The sequence below is a fragment of the Bombina bombina genome, chromosome 6, assembly GCF_027579735.1.
Source record: "Bombina bombina isolate aBomBom1 chromosome 6, aBomBom1.pri, whole genome shotgun sequence".
NCBI lineage: Eukaryota > Metazoa > Chordata > Amphibia > Anura > Bombinatoridae > Bombina > Bombina bombina.
In genome coordinates, this window is record NC_069504.1 from 1,018,143,175 (window position 1) to 1,018,151,624 (window position 8,450).

An 8,450-nucleotide genomic window follows, 5' to 3' on the forward strand; every position below is an offset into this window, starting at 1 on the left:
AAGCTCTAACAACATGCAAAGAATGCAATGCTTTCTCCTTAGAATTCTTAAGATTAGGACATAATGAAGGAACCACAATTTCTCTACTAATGTTGTTGGAAATCACAACTTTAGGAAAAAATTCAAAAGAAGTTCGCAACACCGCCTTATCCTGATGAAAAATCAGAAAAGGAGACTCACAAGAAAAGAGCAGATAATTCAGAAACTCTTCTGGCAGAAGAGATGGCCAAAAGGAACAAAACTTCCCAAGAAAGTAATTTAATGACCAATGAATGCATAGGTTCAAAGGGAGGAGCTTGAAGAGCTCCCAGAACCAAAATCAAACTCCAAGGAGGAGAAATTGACTTAATGACAGGTTTTATACGAACCAAAGCTTGTACAAAACAATGAATATCAGGAAGAATAGCAATCTTTCTGTGAAAAAGAACAGAAAGAGCAGAGATTTGTCCTTTCAAGGAACTTGCAGACAAACCCTTATCTAAACCATCCTGAAGAAACTGAAAAAAATTCTCGGCATTCTATAAGAATGCCAAGAAAAATGATGAGAAAGACACCAAAAAATATAAGTCTTCCAGACTCTATAATATATCTCTCTAGATACAGATTTACGAGCCTGTAACATAGTATTAATCACAGAGTCAGAGAAATCTCTTTGACCAAGAATCAAGCGTTCAATCTCCATACCTATAAATTTAAGAATTTCAGATCCTGATGGAAAAAAAGGACCTTGCGACAGAAAGTCTGGTCTAACGTTAGAGTCCATGGTTGGCAAGAGGCCATCCGGACAAGATCCGCATACCAAACCTGTGAGGCCATGCCGGAGCTACCAGCAGAACAAACGAGCATTCCTTCAGTATCTTGGAGATTACTCTTGGAAGAAGAACTAGAGGCGGAAAGATATAGGCAGGATGATACTTCCAAGGAAGTGAAAATGCATCCACTGCCTCCGCCTGAGGATCCCGGGATCTGGACAGATATCTGGGAAGTTTCTTGTTTAGATGAGACGCCATCAGATCTATTTCTGGAAGTTCCCACATTTGAACAATCTGAAGAAATACCTCTGGGTGAAGAGACCATTCGCCCGGATGGAACATTTGGCGGCTGAGATAATCCGCTTCCCAATTGTCTACACCTGGGATATAAACCGCAGAGATTAGACAGGAGCTGGATTCCGCCCAAACCAAAAAAATTTGAGATACTTCTTTCATAGCCAGAGGACTGTGAGTCCCTCCTTGATGATTGATGTATGCCACAGTTGTGACATTGTCTGTCTGAAAACAAATGAACGATTCTCTCTACAGAAGAGGCCAAAACTGAAGAGCTCTGAAAATTGCACGGAGTTCCAAAATATTGATCGGTAATCTCACCTCCTGAGATTCCCAAACTCCTTGTGCCGTCAGAGATCCCCACACAGCTCCCCAACCTGTGAGACTTGTATCTGTTGAAATTACAGTCCAGGTCGGAAGCACGTTAGAGAGTGTCGAACAATTGGTTTTTAAAGATATAAATTGAGATATCTTTGTGTAATCCTTGCACCATTGATTCAGCATACAGAGCTGAAGAGGTCGCATGTGAAAACGAGCAAAGGGGATCGCGTCCGATGCAGCAGTCATAAGACCTAGAATTTCCATGCATAAGGTTACCGAAGGGAATGATTGTGACTGAAGGTTTCGACAAGCTGAAATCAATTTTAGACGTCTTTTGTCTGTTAAAGACAGAGTCATGGACACTGAATCTATCTGGAAACCCAGAAAGGTTACCCTTGACTGAGGAATCAATGAACTTTTTGGTAAATTGATCCTCCAACCATGATCTTGAAGAAACAACACAAATCGATTCGCATGAGATTCTTCGAATGAGAAGACTGAGCAAATACCAAGATAATCGTCCAAATAAGGAAATACCAAAACCCCGTTCTCTGAATACAGAAAGAAGGGCACCGAGAATCTTTGAAAAAAATTCTTGGAACTGAGGCTAGGCCAAACGGTAGAGCCACAAAACTGGTAATGCTTGTCTAAAAAGAGAATCTCAGACACTAAAAAAGATCTGGATGAATCGGAATATGCAGATACACATCCTGTAAAACTATTGTAGACATATAATGCCCTTACTAAACAAAAGGCAGAATAGTCCTACAGTAACCATCTTGAATGTTGGTATCCTTACATAACGATTCAATATTGATAGATCCGGAACTGGTCTGAAGGAATTGACCTTCTTTGGTACAATGAAGAGATAAAATAAAACCCTAGTCCCTGTTCCAGAACTGGAACTGGCATAATTACTCCAGCCAACCCTAGATCTGAAACACATTTCAGAAATGCTGAGCCTTGCTGTGTTAACTGGGACACGGGAAAGAAAAAAATCTCTTAGCAGGAGGCCTTAACTTGAAGCCAATTCTGTACCTTTCTGAAACAATGTTCTGAAACCAGAGATTGAGAACGGAATTGATCCAAATTCCTTTGAAGAAAACGTAATCTGCCCCATACCAGCTGAACTGGAAAAAAGGGCCGCACCTTCATGGGTACTTAGGAGCTGACTATAGGTTTCTATAAGGCTTGGATATATTCCAAACTGGAAAAAATTTCCAAACTGATACCGCTCCTGAGGATGAAGGATCAGGCTTTTGTTCCTTATTATGAAAAAAAGAACAAAAAAATGATTACTACCCTGGACAGAAAGGGAAAACAAAGTTGACTTAGAAGACATATCAGCATTCCAAGTTTAATCCATAAAGCTTTTCTAGCTAAAATAGCTAGAGACATATACCTGACATCAACACTAATGATATCAAAAGATGGTATCACCAATAAAATTATTAGCATGTTATAGAATAATAATAATGCTATAAAATTATGATCTGTTACTTGTTGTGCTAAAACTTCTAACCAAAAAGTTGAAGCTGCAGCAACATCCGGTAAAAATATAGCAGGTCTAAGAAGATTACCTGAACATAAGTAAACTTTTCTTAGAAAGGATTCAATTTTCTTATCTAAAGGATCCTTAAATTTAGTACTATCTGCCGTAGAAATAGTAGTACATTTTAGCAGGAATAGAGACAGACCCAAACCTTAGGGATTTTGTCCCAAAAAACTCTAATCTGTCAGATGGCACAGGATATAATTGCTTAAACGTTTAGAAGGAGTAAAAGAATTACCCAAATTATTCCATTCCCTGGAAATTACTTCAGAAAAAACATCAGGGAGATTAAACACTTCTGGAATAACTACAGGAGATTTAAAAACCCTATTTAAACGTTTGGATTCAGTATCAAGAGGACCAGAATCCTCTATATCTAAAGCAATTAATACTTCTTTAAAATAAAGAACGAATAAATTCCATCTTGAACAAATACAAAGATTTATCAGCATCAACCTCTGAGACAGAAACCTCTGAACCAGAAGAACCATTATCAGTATCAGAATGATGATGTTCATTTAAAAATTCATCTGAAAAAAAGAGAAGTTTTAAAGGACTTTTATGTAAACTAGAAGGAGAAATAACAGACATAGCCTTCTAAATGGATTTAAAAAATAAAATCTCTTATGTTTATCAGGAACACTCTGAAATTTAGATGTTGACGGAACAGCAACAGGTAATATAACAATACTAAAGGAAATTTTATCTGCATTAATAAGTTTGTCATGACATGCAATACAAACAACAGCTGGAGAAACAGATACCAAAAATTTATAGCAGATACACTTAGCTTGGTAGCTCCAGCCCCGGCAGTGATTTTCCTAAAGTATCTTCTGACTCAGTTGCAATGTGGAACATCTTGCAATATGTAATAGAAAAAACAACATATAAAGCAAAATTGAACAAAATCCTTAAATGACAGTTTCAGGAATGGGAAAAAAATGCCAGTGAACAAGCTTCTAGCAACCAGAAGCAATAAATAATGAGACTTAAATAATGTGGAGACAAAAGCGACGCCCATATTTTTTTAGCGCCAAACAAGACGCCCACATTATTTGGCGCCTAAATGCTTTTGGCGCCAAAAATGACGCCACATCCGGAACGCCGACATTTTTGGCGCAAAATAACGTCAAAAAAATGACGCAACTTCCGGCGACACGTATGACGCCGGAAACGGAAAAGAATTTTTGCGCCAAAAAAATCTGCGCCAAGAATGACGCAATAAAATGAAGCATTTTCAGCCCCCGCGAGCCTAACAGCCCACAGGGAAAAAAGAGTCAAATTTTTGAAAGGTAAGAAAAAATGATTAATTCAAATGCATTATCCCAAATATGAAACTGATTGTCTGAAAAATAAGGAAAGTTGAACATTCTGAGTCAAGGCAAATAAATGTTTGAATACATATATTTAGAACTTTATAAACAAAGTGCCCAACCATAGCTTAGAGTGTCACAGAAAATAAGATTTACTTACCCCAGGACACTCATCTACATGTTTGTAGAAAGCCAAACCAGTACTGAAACGAGAATCAGCAGAGGTAATGGTATATATAAGAGTATATCGTCGATCTGAAAAGGGAGGTAAGAGATGAATCTCTACGACCGATAACAGAGAACCTATGAAATAGACCCCGTAGAAGGAGATCACTGCATTCAAATAGGCAATACTCTCCTCACATCCCTCTGACATTCACTGCACGCTGAGAGGAAAACCGGGCTCCAACTTGCTGCGGAGCGCATATCAACGTAGAATCTAGCACAAACTTACTTCACCACCTCCATCGGAGGCAAAGTTTGTAAAACTGAATTGTGGGTGTGGTGAGGGGTGTATTTATAGGCATTTTAAGGTTTGGGAAACTTTGCCCCTCCTGGTAGGAATGTATATCCCATACGTCACTAGCTCATGGACTCTTGCTAATTACATGAAAGAAAGATGAGTATACGGATGCCCGCAAACTGGACACTGCTACCACTAAGCCCCCTGCTAGAGTGGAGTACAGATCCCCAGTCACCCCAGCAGCTGCCAGTTACCAACCCCCGGCGCACCGCTATACCAAACGGCCTCCGGCCACGAACTACCTTCAGAGAGCCCGGTTCAATTCGCGGGGCTACTCACAACCTATTCAGTGCTTTGGATGTAAGCAACTTGGGCACAAAAGACCAGAGTGTCCCCTAAACGCAGCGAACCAAGCACATTCCTGGAGAAGACCCGCCGGCGGAATCCCACGTAACCCTCAGCCTGCGGCCCACTGCGTAGAGGTGGAAGAATGCTGGGGCATCCTACATGAAGCAGACCTTGTGCAAGCTGCCCACCGGAATAACCAGCAACTGGTTAAAGTGAATGGGAAGGAGGTCAGTGGTCTACGGGATACTGGTGCTACCATGACCTTGCTTCAAAAGAACTTGGTGTCTGAGAAACAGCACACTGGAGACACTGTGGCTGTGAGGGTAGCAGGGGGTGCTGTGTTCCGCCTACCTGTTGCCAGGGTACATTTGGATTGGGGAGTGGGCGCTAGACCTGTGAATGTGGGGGTCATGAAGGACTTACCAGCTGATGTTCTCCTTGGAAATAACTTGGCCCCCCTTGTTTTTGCCTACGCTCCTATGGGTCCCGCTGATGTTAACCCTGTGACTACCTGTGCCCATATCCGTGCAGCAGACTGACCCACCTGCTGCTAAGCCCCAGGACGCTGAGCTCAGTAAATCTCTATCCGCTATTGATACGTGGAAGTTCCGTTACCATGCGCTGATGAAGGAGAAGAGTCAAGTAGAGGATGAAATGGTCACGATAAACAATCACGTAACAGTGCTAGCGGGAGAGGAGCGCAGAGGAAAAAGCGCGTTTAGAACGTGAATCTCTGCTAGACAAGCTGCACCGACAGACTGCAGAAAACACCAGCTTGAGAGTGGAACATGAAACAGTAAAGACAAACTTAGCGACACTGGAGGAGAAGCTGGCACTGGCTCATAGTGAGGTGCAGCAACTCAAGGGCACCCTGTGTCAGTATGAAGGGATTGTGGATACCTATAAAGAGCAGGTACAAAAAACTCATAAAGAAGCTGATGAGATTTTGAAGGACTGTTTAGCCCTAGTCTGGGCACTGAAGAAGTTGAACCCTTATTTATACGGGCAGGAATTCTCTCTCATAACGGGAATACAGATGGATTGCCCCGGCAAACTGACATGCCTACCACCTCCTAGTCCGGTCATCCCCAGGTTGACCCGCCAAAGGGTCAAGCCGGGTCTGCCGGAGTGTTCCACAAGGGGGGAGCTATGTGACAGACCCTTCTGTCAGTACTGAAAGAGTTAACTTTGTTCAGCTTTAAGAAGCTATTTTCTAAAGACAAGGTTGCTAGCCTCAGCTATTGTGTACTGTAATTAAAGGGCCACTGTAAGTAAATATTTTCTATGCCTGTTACTAACTAACTACCCCAAATATGCTTTTTATCAATAGCATTTAATTAACATATCTCTACCGTATATCAGAAATCTTGTCTGCAAATTTAATTGTTTTCCAAACCCACTCCGTGGGTATCCTTTGCTCTGTACCAATCCGTTTACAATACCTAGGTTTCAAAATGGCGCTTTAAACACAAAGTTATTGGTTTAAGTATTTTGAACACTCAGTGCTGAAAATAGTGGGCAGGATAATGTGACATCATCGGCGAATAAAAGATATAACTTTTAGAACGTTATGAAACTTCGTTTTGGAGAAAATATAGGTCAGTAGGTTTTAATTAATGTTTATTAACTTTAATATGTTAGTTGTTTAGCTTAAAAATTATAACAGAAAGTAATCCTTTAAGTTTAGTGATAAACATTAACATTGTTTAATCACATCCAGAGAGAAGACACCCAAGTGATAAGAAAGACTAAATTGTTTATCTGCTTAAGTAATGTAATTCTATTGTATCATGTTAAAGGGCGTTTTCCCTCTATCTAATGTACAATATTCTTTTCAACCCCCCATCTGGGATCAGACCTGCATAAATACTGGGCATGTAGCCTTCAATAAAGTGCATTCTGTTTTTACCTTCAATGTGGAGCCTGGTCTCATGTTTGAGGGGGGGAACTGGCTGGGTTGTGAGTTGCTGATCCCATATTCAGGACATCGTTCATCTGGTATTAACCCTTGGTATCCTGTTGGTACCGTAACAATTCGGTCCCTAATTGTGTAGGTGATCCGGTCTGTAATCACAGCTTAGGGGTCATTCCAGAAAGCCACAATAGTTTTCTTTAAGCATTATTTTTTCTCTTTTTTGCAGTCCTGGAGTCTAGCACTGTTAAACTAGTGGTTTAAAGGAGTTAAATCAGAATGTTGTTTTTTGCTCCTTGTAGATCTTTGTAACAAACAGTGTTTGTGGTCCAAAAGGAAAATAGTCCAGCAGCAGCTAATCAATTTCAAGAGTGCGCACTCTATATTATTATCCTATATGAATTGTGATTTTATGATCGTATTTTTAGAAGATAAAAATAACTTGTGTTTTAAATACTGCCTTTTTTAGCAAATAGGTTTTAAACAGGTTTTAAAATAACCAATTAAATAGTAGTAATAGTAGTGATTGTGTCAATTATTCTATATTTACCTTTAGCTGATATTTATTAGAGCTCACTCTGTAAGGTTTTTTTATAGTTTAATTTTGTAACTATCCACTTTAAGAGATAGTTGTTAGAGTGTAGTTTGGTATTGTCTATTCAGTACTATTTACCTTGCTTACAGTGAGTTACTCTGTGTTGTCCCAATCTGATGCTGAATGTGTCCAGCAGTGTGTATTGATTATAAAACAAAATAATAATACATATTAAAAAATGTGAGGAAAAAAAAATATATATCCAGTGCAAATTCAAATAATCCAATCTTAAATACTGAATGTTATCCATATGTACCTGTGGGAAAAAACATATATAGTGCAATTCAGTTATAGATATATGGCTCAAAATGTCTTCTAAAGTAGAGGCTTACCATAAACAAGCCGTTTCTGTCAACGCATTTCGGCCTAAAGTTAGGCCTTTATCAAAACTATTTTTATTGATATAGTTTTTTTCTGAATTGTTTCATGTATATTTTATTCTTCTATAGTATTTACTGTTAGACACATGGATCCATATAATATATTTTATACTTTGTTAAAATAAATTAGTTTTATTTTTATCATTCATATATAAACACTCTCACTGCCTATACCACTGCCCATTTAGGCGCTCCTTTTTTGAGTTTCTCCTTTTAAAGTTTTTATCATGTATTATTTTGATTTTATTTTTTAGCTCTCAGCGCAGGAAATAGTTGATGACAGCACAATTATTTACGACAACAATGTATATTGGACCAATGAGGGACAAGTCCTTAAAATGTGTGTGCAAATCAGACTTATGTTATCCTTCGCCACCTCAGAAAGATGTGATTGCTAAATCAGGATACTTGAGTATACATAACTGTAGTGACAAATATAAACAAGTATTGTTGATCATCAGGTTGGTGTTTGCTACTCTCTGAGTTACTTGGTTCTGATGGAAGAACACAATTAAACACA